The sequence below is a fragment of the Chiloscyllium plagiosum genome, unplaced genomic scaffold, assembly GCF_037043375.1.
Source record: "Chiloscyllium plagiosum isolate Xiang-an unplaced genomic scaffold, Cpla_swu_hap1 HiC_scaffold_27, whole genome shotgun sequence".
Taxonomy (NCBI): Eukaryota; Metazoa; Chordata; class Chondrichthyes; order Orectolobiformes; family Hemiscylliidae; genus Chiloscyllium; species Chiloscyllium plagiosum.
Genome location: NW_028270165.1, coordinates 41,207,448 through 41,219,845, shown reverse-complemented (window position 1 = coordinate 41,219,845; position 12,398 = coordinate 41,207,448). Strand labels below are relative to the sequence as shown.

General features: G+C 46.1%; 2 non-coding genes across 2 annotated transcripts; both read left to right on the top strand.

Annotated features, from left to right (window-relative positions):
- The first annotated feature begins 1,827 nt into the window (after window positions 1-1,827).
- Window positions 1,828-1,899, top strand: trnae-uuc (transfer RNA glutamic acid (anticodon UUC)). The gene has a single exon. It is a non-coding gene; the product is annotated as a tRNA-Glu (tRNA).
- Window positions 1,900-11,106: 9,207 nt separating this feature from the next.
- On the top strand, window positions 11,107-11,178 carry trnaw-cca (transfer RNA tryptophan (anticodon CCA)). Its single transcript has one exon. It is a non-coding gene; the product is annotated as a tRNA-Trp (tRNA).
- Window positions 11,179-12,398: the final 1,220 nt, after the last annotated feature.

Here is a 12,398-nt window from a genome sequence, read left to right as displayed (position 1 = left end):
TTGGGACTGGTCGGGAATCTGCAACCCACTGCCTGTCAGGGTGGAACAAGCAGAAACCCACAGAGCTGCTTTTGAGGCTATGAGCCAAGTGTTTGGAAATGAGACTAGAACAGTGAGGGGCGTGAAGTCGTGATCGAAATGAAGCAGGCACCTGAGGATGAATGTGTTTTATTTGCCAGTGAAAGATACTGTTTCACAAAGTTGTGACGATGGAAGGGAAGCAGTGACGGTGATTATCTTTGGGTGTTCACCTTGTGAATGTTCCCATTGCTGCGCATGTCCGTGTGAACGTCAGAATTCTGCAGCATGGCGGCGTCAGGTACGCACAGGGCCGGGGCGCAATGGATGACGCATCTGACTCCAGCTACCTGTTTGAAATGCAGCTCACAGCTTCTTCACACACCCCCATTAATCTTTCTCATTGTCCTGAAGCCGGCATAAGGTTTCAATTCCCGATCTGCAGGAATGAGACTCTTTTCACTGTCTCGCGTCAGTAAGTGTCCCTGAGAACATCAGACTCACGTCACAGCGCTGTCAGAGGAGGGGAAGCTGAAAGAGCCCCACACGCTGCTCACGGGCACATTTCACTTTCCCCAACTCACCAGCCCAACTACTGAGACTCCTGGGAGTGGAAAGGGAACAAACACCAAAACCCAGTCTCATATTTGTGAATCTTCCGAAAATAAGAAAACTGTTCATCCCTTCGGATCTTCCATCCTGGGCTGACAGGGGTGATTTTAAATGGCTGCCCAGTCAGTGTCGATTCGTGTTGGTTGAAAAAATCTTCCTTATCTCATCCAAGCATTTCTTGCCACAGAGAACTGTGCGGCAGAGTTCATGTATATATTTCCTTGTATGGTATTTTGTAAATAACATTCGTTAGCTGGTTGTTTGTACTGGGTATTTCAGGTACATTAGCCGGTGTTCAAGTGTGTTCGTAGGTTTGTGGGCCACCATGATGCTGAGAGGTTTGAGTTATCTGGACATCATTTAACAGATGCATTTAATATAAGGTTATGTGGCTAGGGTTTCTGCACACGTTGTGTCTGCTTGTGTCAATTTGTTGATGAGAAATCGGCAGACTGGGTTTATTGGGTCGGCAAAAGTGAGGACTCGAGATGCTGGAAGCCAGAGTTTAGATCAGAATGGAGCTGGAAAAGCACAGCAGGTCAGACAGCTTCCGAGGAGCAGGAAAATCGACGTTTCGGGCAAAAGCCCTTCATCAGGAATAGAGGCAGGACGCCTCCAGGGTGGAGAGATAAATTGGGGGTTGGGGGTGTGCTGGGCCGAAGGTAGCAAAGAGTAAAATAGCTGAATGGTGGTGGGGATTGAGGTGACAGGTCAGAGAGGAGGGTTTCGCGGACAGGTGGGAAGGGAGATTGGCAAGTAGGACAGGTCATGAGGTCAGTGCTGAGCTGGAAGGTTGGAACTGAGGTAAGGTGGGGAAATGAGGAAACTGCTGAAGTCCACATTGATGCCCTGGGGGTTGAAGTGTTCCGAGGCGGAAGATGAAGTGTTCTTCCTCCAGGCGTCGGGTGGGGAGGGATCGGCGGTGAAGGAGGCCCAGACCTGCATGTCCTCGGCAGAGTGGGAGGGTGGTTTGAAATGTTGGGCCTTCGAGCGATGGGGTTGATTGGTGCGGGTGTCCTGGAGATGTGACTTGACACTCCAGTCTCCCCAATATTGTGGAGATCGCATCGGGGGCAATGGGTACAAATAATTACATTGGTGGATGTACATGTGAAAGTCTTCTTACAACCGGAGCCCCGGTTCGATTCCCGGGCAGCGAAGCAATTTTCAGTAGAGCTACGGAAGCATATCTGCGTCTCCCTGGTAGTCTAGTGGTTAGGATTCGGTGCTTTCACCGCTGCGGCCCGGGTTCGATTCCCGGTCAGGGAAGCAATCTTCGGCGTGTCGATTTGCCACCCGTTCTTCTTAAATAGGCTGTACAGTTATTTATTGATCTTCATAGTTCCTGGGTGCTGCAGTGTGTCGTGGCTCGATGAAATAGTGTCCTGATACATATTTGTTTGTATGTACAGGGATGGTTACTTCTGTCGTTCAGTACTTGGTTCGTGTGCGATATTTTCCTGTAGATCCTGTTTTGAATTTACCATTGTCTGTTCGCTTTACTGTGACATCTAGAAATGGCACTTTGTTGTTGTTCTCCTCTTTTGTGAATTTTATGCCCGTCAGGAGATTGTTGATGGTGTTGTCGGTTTCCTTTCATTTGTTTCATTTTTTGATGACAAAAGTGTCATCGCTGTAGCGGACCCAAAGTTTGGGTTGGTTCGTTGGAAGGGCTGTTTGTTCGAGTCTCTGCATTATTGCTTCTGCTGGGAATCCAGATACTGGTGGTTTCATGGGTGTTTCGTTGATTTGTTTGTGGGGCTTGTTACTGAATATTAAGTGGGAGGTAAGGCACAGTTCCATGGGCTGGATAGTGCTATCTTTGCTGATGAAGTTGGTGCTGTGTTTGTGTCTTTGGTTCTTCGAGTAGTGTCTTCAGCTTTCTTTGGCCACGTTGATGTTAATGAATGTGAACAGAGCTGTTATGTCAAAGGACATCATTATTCCATCCTCTTCTATCTTAGTGGTCAGGAATTCTTGGATGGAGTAAATGGAGTGGTGTGAATCTTCGACTTGGTGTTTTAGTCTTCAGTGGAGGCCTTTGACTAGTCTGTATATTGGTGTTCCAAGTAGTGAGACTATGGGCCTGAGGGGAGCTCCTGGTTTGAAGAGGAGGAGAACAACAACAAAGTGCCATTCTTAGATGTCACAGTAGAGCGGACAGTCAATGGGGAACTTCAAACGAGAATCTACCGGAAAACAACACACACAAACCAAATATCTAACCACAGAAGCAATCATCCCAACACCCACAAACGAAATTGCATCAGGACATTATTTCATTGAGCCACTACACACAGCAGCACAGAGAAACTACGAAGAGCACAAGAGAAAGACGTACATGTGTATTTAAGGAGAACGGGTACCCAATAAACCCAGTCCGCCGATTTCTCATTGATGCTTCCAAGCTGACTCTCAAAAATTCGGTTTGTCCATTCATTCTTTCCAGTTTGTTTTTTGTGGGTTTTGAAAGCTTTTGCAATCCTCTAACTGAGTATTGGAGTTGGGAAGTTATGTTGTGGCTGTACAGGACATTGGTTAGACCACTTTTGGAATACTGTGTGCAATTCTGGTCTCCCTCGTATCAGAAGGATATTGTGAAATTTGAAAGGGTTCTGAAGCACCAATGGGTCCACAGAGGGGAAGAGGCCCTTCTACTGCCCTACGTGTGGGACGGCCTTCAGTGATTCCTCTGCCCTGCTGACGCACCAGTTGGTACACACCGTGTAAGGCTGTTCTCCGGCCCCAAGTGCGAGATTGCCTTCAGCAGTTCTTCCCACCTGCTGAGACACCAGTGGGTCCACACTGAGGAGAGGCCATTCTTCTGCCCCGAGTGCAGGAAGGGCTTTGCTCTTTCCTCCGACCTGCTGGCCCATTGGTGGGTCCACATGGGGGGGAGGTAGTTCACTTGCCCTAAGTGCAGGAAGGCCTTCAGCAATTCCTCAGCCCTGCTGAGGCACCAGTCCGTTCACACGGGGAAGAAGCCGTTCTCCTGCCCCGAGTGTGGGAAGGGCTTTACCCGCTCCTCCACACTGCTGAAGCACAAGCTGGTCCACACGGGTGGTGGGAGGGGGAGGCCATTCTGCTGCCCTAAGTGCGGGAAGGCCTTCAGGAATTCCTCCGCCCTGCTGAAGTAACAGGGTATCCACACCGGGAGAGGGCCTTCAGCTGGCCCGAGTGTGGGAAGAGCTTCATGTTTTCGTGCAACTTGCGGAAGCACCAGCGGGGGCACCAGCGCTCCCAGCAATCAGATCCCACCCGTGACGCTGCCTTGGGTCACATCCCAGGACTGAACCTCCTGCCAGTTCTGACAGTGGGAGCAGTGGGAGAGTAGGTGGGCTGATTTTGTTTTCTGCTGGACTGCAATTGTCTCCCCCACCCACCACAATCACAACCCCATGATGGCACAGGGTTAGCACTGCAGCTTCATGGCACCAGAAACCTAGGAATAATTCCACCCTTGGGGGTCTGTGTGCAATTTAAGGAGTGTAGGAAAATGGATCTGACTGGGTTACTCTTCGCAAGATCAGTGCAGACGTGTTGGGCTGAAGGACCTGTTTCCAAATTGCTGAAGTTCAACCATCCTATGAGCTTTGCTTTCAGTGGACACTGCTGCTCATTGAGCCCGGGACTGCACATTGCAAATGAAAAGACTCAGAGAAACCTAAGACCACAAGACTATCAGAGCAGAAGTTAGGCCATTCAGCCCGTCGAGTCTGCTCTGCCATTCGTTAGTGACAAAAGTAGTGCAGATGAGATTAGCTACAGTGTGGAAACAGGCCATTTGTCTCAACAAGTCCACACCGACCCTCCGAAGAGTAGCCCATCCAGACCCATGTACCTCTGACTAATGTACCTAACTCTATGGGCAATTAGCATGGCCACTGCACATGACCTGCACATCTTTGGTTTATGGAAGAAAACAGGATCACCCAGAGAAAACCCACGCAGACACTGGGAGAATATGCAAACTCCTCACAGACAGCCGCCCAAGGGTGGAATAAAACCTGGGTCCCCGGCGCTGTGAGGCTGCAGTCGTAACCACTGAGCCACTACATATTTCACCCCGAAGTAAGTAAGCAGGAGATTGGGAGAATACAGCAAGCCAGGCAGCACCAGGATGTGGAGTAGTCGGCGTTTTGCGTATTAACCCTTCTTCAGGACTGAAACGTTGACTTCTCTATGACAAACGATTTACAGGAATATTGCTGGTTGTTGGAGGATATGAGCTGCAGGGAGAGGCTGAAAAGGCTGGGGCTGTTTTCACTGCAGCATCGGAGGCAGAGGAGTGACCTAATAGAGTCTACAAAATCATGAGGTGCATGGACAGGGTAATAGACAAGGTCTTTTCCCTGGGGTGGGGCAGTCCAGAACTAGAGGGCATAGGTTAAGGGTTAGAGGCGAAATATATGAAAGGGACAACCTTTTCATGCATAGGGTGGTATAGATATGAAATGTGCTGCCAGAGTATATGGGTCAGATGCTGTCAAATGGGACTCGATTAATTTAAGATATCAGGTCAGCATGGACAAGTTGGACCAAAGGGTCTGTTTCCATGCTGTTCGTGTCTCTGACTACTGGCCCTGATGTAAGTTGAAAATAGAATCCAAGTAACTTTGAATAGTTCAATCTTGTTGAGCTCACCTCCTCAAAAGTTTCAAATGAATCCCTCCGAGCGATACTGTTTAAAAATGCTGAGTTGGACAAAGTATCCCATCAAGTTCAACACAAACCCAGAGCTGAAGAAGTCAGAAGTCAGAACACCAAGGGGACCAAAACTGATCACAATATTCCAGGTGCAGCCGCATCAACGTCCTGTATAACTACAACATAACTTGCCAACATCGATACTCAATTCCCTAATTGATGAAGGCCAGTGTGCTGAAACCTTTCTTCACTGCCTTGTGTACCGATGTAATCAGAATATAGGACCTACTTTAAACTGATGCACAATCCAGCTGCTGGGTGCCCAAAAGCAGACTAGTGCTGCGTGAGTGTGCTGGGCAGATAACCCAGAGGTCGACGGGTCAAAACCGTGTGATGCTATTGCTCAATGTCTCCGTAAGCTGCTTTCATTTACAAAGGTGATCTGTTCTGTATCTTGCCTTTGCATCTGCTTCCCAAAGCTTCTTCAGTGGAGGAGTGGCAGTGCCAACAATTCCCCGGAGCTGGAGGAAGGTCCGAGCTTCAAAAATCGGGGTGTAAGGCTGGAGGTTGGATTTGCTCAAGGCTTGTATCTATTAACTTATTCAAATGGTACCGACTGTATGGTGCTATGGTTTACATTAAAACCGGAGGACCATATCAGAGTGTTTATATTTCGCAGTGGTAGTTCATAAAATGCACTCCCTGGAGGTGCACCCTCTATGATGCTCCATTTCTTGCCTTATGCCCTTCCTCCATTTCTTATCTCCCATCTTGATTTTATATTTTTTTGGTCAAATTAATTTCATATTAATAAGTCTTGGTATTCACTGTGTGCTATTAATTTGCTTTTTCGAATATTGTAAGTCAAAATTAATGCTGTAATTTAATTTCTGATGTCAGAGTTTGACATTGAATGTGCAGATGTGAATACCAGTAAGTTGTGAAAATAAGTCAAGAACTTGTGGTTTTTAACAAAAAGAGCAGTTCACTGATATTTATGGAATTGTCTCATTTGGGAGTGATGATTCAAATCTGACCAACAAACCGTTTCACGCAGTCACCGAATTTAATTAAAATTTTCTTTAATTTAGTTAAAGAAAATATCTCTGCAGGCTAAGATTTATGCAATCTATTTATAAGATTATGTCCATTGCTTGCAATATGGTCTCATCCACATTCGGGAAACAGGACGCAACGAGCGGAATGTTTCAGGGAACAGCTCTGGGACTCTGAAACTAAACGACAGAACGCCCTGTGGCTGAACACTTTACCTCCCCCTCGCATTCCATCAAGGACATGAACGTCCTGGGACCCCTCTACTGCCAAACTCTTGCTACCCGACGCTTGTCGAAAAAGCACCTCATCTTCTGCCTTGGGACCCTCCAACCACATGGTATCAATGTAGATTTCATCAGTTGCCTCATTTCCTCTCGCCCACCTTGTCCCAGATCCAAACTACCAATTCAACGCCAACCTTGAAACCTGTCAGACCTGTCCACCTTGCTTCTCACCTAGTTGGACCACCTTCATCTCTGACCTGTCACTATCAATCCCTATCACCATCAATCCCCATTTATCTATTGCAATCAAAGCTACCTTCCCTCCAGCCCCACTTCCTTCCCATTTATCTCTCAACCCCCTTGGGCCACCCTTTATTCCTGATGAACAGCTTATGCTCTAAACCAAGACTGTGATAAAGCAACATCCTCAACAAATAGGAAATAGCTCCCAAGTCAGATTTCATCCCCTCTTCTGTTTCCCAGTTCTTTCAGAAATAAGAAATGTCTTTTTCTTCCACTAGAAAGTGGTCTTCCACTTTCCGTTGTCTGAAGTGTTATGCTACACCACTACTTCAGCCACCTTTTAAGAATCCTTCCAACCTGTTTTTCTAACAATTGTGGAGGTGACCAAAAGCAAACATTTCACTCCTCCTCAATGCCCCATTTCTCCTCCTATGAGCCATTTTGTCATGTTGTCCATGTTACAAGCAGCCGAGTGCACTTGGTTTCTGAATTGAAATTTGACCATTGAAATGATCAGGATTAATATTTATCGATGGCTAGCTGTGTTTGCACTAACTGTAATTGTCCACTAATATGATGTCTTTTGTTCCACCAAAACTGGAAACATTGATCTGGGTTTATATTGCAGTCGGATGTCGAAAATCATCCCAGCGATCTTCACCTTATTATAGTTTACTGTGGCCATAACAGCATTGCGTGGCAGTTTGATGTGACTAAAACTTGGATGGAAAGAATGTAGATTGATGAGAAGTCAAAATGGCAGAGTCTCTGGCCACAATTGATCTGTCTGGCTTGATCATATGAGTGGCTGCTCTTCAAGAGCAACTTCCACTCCATCACTTCAACCAGCAACAGGAGATAAGTGTGAACACGACATTCCAACTGTGACACATACGCATTGCTTCGATGTTATTGATCAAAATCCTGGAACTCGCTTCTGAACCTTTATTATAGACCACAACATATTTGTGAAGCAATTTAAGAGGCAGCTCACCATCACTTTTTGAAGGACGGTTTGGGAAGACTTGCTTGCAGAGCCAATGATATGCACATGATGCTGGAGACAGTCTACTTGTATGGATAGATGATTAGCTAACCAATAATACAGTAGGGATAAGGGGCATGTTCAGGATCGCAACTTGTAACTAGCAATGTGCCACAGGGATCAGTGCTGGGGCCAAAATTATTTACAATATGTATATGAATTACTTGGATAAGTAAAGAGAATGTACTCTTGGCAAGACTGCAGTAGAGACAGTTGATTGGAATGCAGGTCGTGAGGATGTCATGGAGAGGGATATCGACACGTTAAGCAAATGAGCAAAACCTTGGCTGATGGAATAGAATGTGGGAAAATGAGGTTGTGCACTTTGCCAGGAGGAAACGTGCTGAATGCTAAATGGAGAAATCTGCTGAATAGGAGGATTTGCAAGCTCGCATCCATGAACACTTCATCCAAGTTCAGTGAGTAGTAGGGAAGGCAAATGGGAGGTTGGCCTTTAAAGGGAGTATAAAAGTAGGGAGGTTGTAGTGAACCTATATCAGACACCAATCAGGCCACAACTGAACACTGGGAACAGTTTTGAGCCTTTTAGCTAAGGAAAGATATACTGGCATTGGAAGCAGTCCAGGGAAGGTTGACCAGGATGATATCAGGGATGGAAATAATGTCTTATGAGGAGAAATGATTAGGTTGGGCCTGTGGTTAATAGAAGTTAGAAGATTTCTAGGTAACCTTATTTTCACAAATAAGATTCTGAGGAGACGTGACAGGCCAGATGTGGGAACGTTTACCCTTGTGAGTGAGTTTACAACCAGAGGGAATAACCTGCAAATAAGGGATTGCATGTTTAGGACAGCTGTTGAGCCTGGATTGATAAGTGCATTCAAAACTAAGATTTTTTTTAAATCAGAAAGGGAATTGAAGATTATGGGGAAACAGCGAAAAAGTGAAGTTCAAAAAACTCAATCAAATTCGTGAGACATGATTTCCCAAGCCATGCTGACTATCCCTAATCAATTCTTGCCTTTCCAAATACATGTAAATCCTATCTCTCAGGATTCTCTCCAAAACCTTGCCCATCACGGATGTGAGGCTCACTGGTCTATAGTTGCCTGGCTTTTCCTTACTGCACTTCATCAATAGTGGCACCACATTAGCCACCCTCCAGCCTTCCGGCACCTCACCTGTGACTATTGATGATACAAATATCTCAGTGAAAGGCCCAGCAATCCCTTGCCCAGTTTCCCACAGAGTTCTAGGGTACTCCTGATCAGGTCCTTGGGATTTATCCACTTTTATGCATTTCAAGATATCCAGCAATTTCTCATCTGTTATCCGGGCATTTTTTCAACATGTCACCATCTACTTTCTCACATTCTATATCTTCCATGCCCTTCTCCACAGTAAACACTGATGCACAATATCCGTTCAGTATCTCACCCCCCCCCCCCCCCCCCCCACTTCCGCGCCTCCCATCTGCTACAGCTCCACACAAAGGCCGCCTTGCTGATCTTTGAGGGGCCCTATTCTCTCCCTTGTTATCCTTTTGTCCTTAATGTATTTATAAAAACCCTTTGGGTTATCCTGAACTCTATTTGCCAAAGCTATCTCATTTCCCCTTTTTGACCTCATGATTTCCCTCTAAGTATGCTCGTACTGACTTTATACTCTAAGAATTCACTCGATCTCTCTGTCGATGCCTGACATATGCATCCTTCTTAATCTGAAGCAAAATCTCAATTTCTCTAGTCATCCAGCATTCCCTACACCTACCAGCCTTTCCTTTCACCCTAACTGGAATATACTGTGTCTGGACTCTTGTCTTCTCATATTTGAAGGCTTCCCATTTTCCAGCAGTCATTTAACCTGCGAACATCTGTACCCAATCAGCTTTTGAAAGATCTTGACTAATACCTGAGTCTTCCTCAATTTTAGAACTTCAAATTTTCGAGCTGATATATTATTTTCAATGGGGAGAAAGTGAGGTCTGCAGATGCTGGAGATCAGAGCTGAAAATGTGTTGCTGGAAAAGCGCAGCAGGTCAGGCAGCATCCAGGGAACAGGAGAATCGATGTTTCGGGCATAAGCCCTATTCCTGAAGAAGGGCTTATGCCCGAAACGTCGATTCTCCTGTTCCCTGGATGCTGCCGGACCTGCTGCGCTTTTCCAGCAACACATTTTCAGCATATTATTTTCATTCACTATTCTAATGTAAATAGAATTATGGTTGCTGGCCCTTAGGTTTTGCACCCTCCCCAGTATGTACATCCACATTGTAAATTAGAAAATTTCCTTGTACACACTTAACAAATTCCTCGATTTGGCGGATATGTAAATGGGCAGGAGTATACCTTGGGTCCACTCTTCCTTCATTTCCATCAACCCTCCCCCCATTCCCACTCCAATAGTCCAATGGCACTTTCCCCTGAAACTGCCGAATGTGTGACACCAGCCCATTTACCTGCTCCCTCCTCACTATCCAAGGGGCCCAAACCTACCTTCCAGGCACTTTGCCTGCACTACCCACAACCCAATCTACTGCATTTGCTGCTCACAATGAGGTCTCATCTACAATGGGGAAAACGAAGCATAAACTGGGTGACTGCTGCACAGAACATCTACGTTCTGCCCGCAAAAAGACCATGAGCTTCCAGCTGCCTGCCAATTCCACACCCCAACCCTATCCCTGGCCAACATCTCTGTCTCAGGTTTGCTGCAGTGTTCCAGCGAAGCTCAGCACCAGCAGAACGAAGAGCACCGAATATTACACTTGGGGACCATACATCCCTCTGGTCCCAATATCGAATTCAATAAGTCTAGGGCCTGAAATCCATAGTATCCTCGTCCCTTCCACACACACCAAGCCTTGTTATCTCATAGTCTGACATTACACACTACCTATTCTTAGCCACGAACAGTCCCCATTCACCCTCCCACGTGGATAGTTATCAACTCTCTTTCCTGTACAACAGTTCTTCCATCGCTTTGGGGTCTGTCCTGATCTATCATTTACTGCATCCGCCTTGCTCCCACGGTATCTCCTGCATATAAACCAACCAATCACCATCAGTTCTATAGAAGAGTCATCGGCAACTACTGTGTTTTTTTGTTTCTGATATACAGCATCCACAGTTCTTTCACCTTTTTATTGAGGTAGAGTTGGAAATTGTTTCGAGAGAAAGAAGGAGAGGGGGGAGAGACAGAATAGACATGAACTGTTGATCTCCGTTGTTACTCATAACGTAAAATCATTGCAGTGCGATCACTTCCCTTAACCGTGAATCGAGGGCAGCTGCTTTCCGTGAGGTTGTGGCGCAACGGTAGCGCGTCTGACTCCAGATTAGACGGGTGCGTGTTCAAATCACGTCAAGTTCACTAAAATCAGCTTCTTACATTTCAAATCAAGAAAGAAGTAGGTTCACTCCGGATATGTGTTGAGCCAAGTCTTCTTTCCGGAAACTTTCAATCACACGTGAAACTTTGCTGTCAGTTTGATTTGTGAACACTGTGTCAGGGAGGTGGTGTGCCCATTGTCTGGGTAAATGCTCAGCTCCCCCAGTTCATCACCGGATTTCAACGCAGCCGCTTCGTTCAGTTGGTGACAGCGCGGTGTGAATAACATAATACCGATTGTTTTACAACATAATCCAGAGACTCCCAGCTTTATGTTTCAATCTATCAGGAGAGTGAATGCGAGTTCAGATCGAAATGTTTCCCACCAACAACAAATTCTATCTCTCACTGGACACAGTTAAAATTGTCTTTATTCAACAGAAGGAGCAGAAAGTACAGTCTGACATCCTCTCTCCACATTAACGGTGAGCCCGAATTTTATAAACGGTGTCAGTAAAATCCAGTGGCGGACACTGATTTGGTTCAGTCGATTTTTTTGCCAAGCGTAATTCACCGAGAGGGTGCTGCTGTGTGAAACAGCGTGGGGAATTACTGCAGGGCCTCCTGCGCATGGAACACACCGCAACTGATGTGTTTCACCTTCACCAGTTTATTCCTATCTCGGAGAAGAGAGGTTTGATGATTCGGATCATAGCAGCCAGACAGAGAACAGGAGAAGAGCACTCAGACCTTCACAAGCTTGTCACCACAGCTGGGTCATCGTGGCCCGTGTATCAGTATGGGATAGTAATCTGCATCTACTGACTGGAAGCACAGCAAATTGGAGTGCTGGTGGGACTATCACACAGGAGAAAACGGCTTCGACCTATCAACTGGAGTGGCTCCCAATGCGCAACTCCGCTCACCTCAACTGAATAACTGCAAACAAATTACTCAGTGATTCAAAGGAATACTCGGTTTTGAATCTGCATTGTGTCATGTACCTTCGAGAATGATGTCAAAACACCTTCATTGCTGTGATGGAGTATCCTGTTGGGCAGAATATATCCGTTTTCAAATTTCCGAAGTTCTGTTGGTCCAACTCGGATTTCACTCAGAAATACAAAATGTGTGACAGCACAGACTGAGGCTACGCAGCCCACCTGAGCTCTGCTGGTTCAACACAATATGTAAATAAGTGTCTCATTCTGTCGCCTTCTCCCTGTAAATCTGCACATTGTAACATTGCACGTGACCACCGA